Genomic DNA, 1,344 nt, shown 5'->3' with positions numbered 1-1,344 from the left:
TTGTTTAGTGCATCTCTCCACTCCTACACTGGAGTGATACTGAGTTTTAGCAGCATACAGCACTGAAAATATCTGACTGAGCTACAACACAGCTCAATCAAGATGGAATTACGAGGTGGAATTATCCAAGTAGTTAGTTACTTGGAAAGCTCTAAAAATTGTTTTGCAATCTGATGGGTAAGTGTATGCAAATGCACTAATCCTGCAGCTAAAGGAAAGGCTCATCTTTAAATAGAATGTGGCCAAGCACAAATAACGTTGTGCCATTTAAAACTCATTTCATGAGGAAGCAAACAGCATTTTATCTGGACAAAAGACCTTTCAGTCGTATGAAAAAAGGGGTGTTAAAGACATCTAGAAATAGTCACACAGGAATAAATAGAGGTGTTATAAAAAGGTCAGGACAAGTGTTGTAAATTTTGGCAAGTAATTTGAACATAGTGATAGTTTACTTTCTCCTCTAAAAGGAGTGAAAGGAAAAGGCAAACGGAGGATGACGAAGATGATCCAGACATCCCTTAAAGTGAATACTCCACACACAGTAAGAAGCTGCCTCTAAAACGAGTCTTCCATCTGGGGGTGGGGAGAAGTGCAGAACAGGTTTTCCCAGTGAAACGCAGTTAAAGACACAGAGGGAGCACAGCCCCCTCAGAGCTGCGACGTGTTACGTGCAGCACACAACTCATATTGTCAGAGTTGTGGAACCAGGCAGAATCAGATTTTCCAGAGAACTTGAATTATGATTAGATGCTGCCTCTTATTTTCGATTAGATGAATCACCATGACAGTGAAGATTTAACACAGTCACCAACAGATCAACTATTTTCATTCAGAATATTCCTGCTCTCACATATAAGAGATCAGAAACTTCTATTTAACAGAGAAATCTGTAAGGGCCTCCACTGAAACAAACATTAAAAAAATTCTTTTAAAAGTCAGCTTGCTTGCCTTCCTTTTGCCCTAATTCTAAGCACAGTACGGCAGTGCTGGCAAGCCTCTTCTAGATATGGGTTTCCAGATATCGGTCAGAGTTTAGATTTTTGCTTTCCTGTCACCACCACCTCGCCCCGGTTTCCCACACCCCTTTATGCCCTACTTGCCAGCCTGGACGGCTCGCAAGAAGACGAGAGCAGCTCAGCCTCTTGCTCTCTTTCCATTTACTCACTCCCAGGGATAAACCCGGCTCCCAAGAACTCTGCTTCGCTGGACAAGCGGCTCGAGAGCAGCCGCAGAGCTCGCGTGAGGGCAGGGGGCAGCCGCTCCCACAAGGACCCGGCCGCTGGGCCTGCGCCAGCCGCCCCCACTCCGGCGGGGAGCCGGGCCCCCGGCCGCCCCTCAGAGGCA

Source organism: Athene cunicularia (assembly GCF_003259725.1).
Source record: "Athene cunicularia isolate RWA chromosome 17 unlocalized genomic scaffold, athCun1 chr17_part1, whole genome shotgun sequence".
Taxonomy (NCBI): Eukaryota; Metazoa; Chordata; class Aves; order Strigiformes; family Strigidae; genus Athene; species Athene cunicularia.
This window is presented reverse-complemented; position numbering follows the sequence as displayed.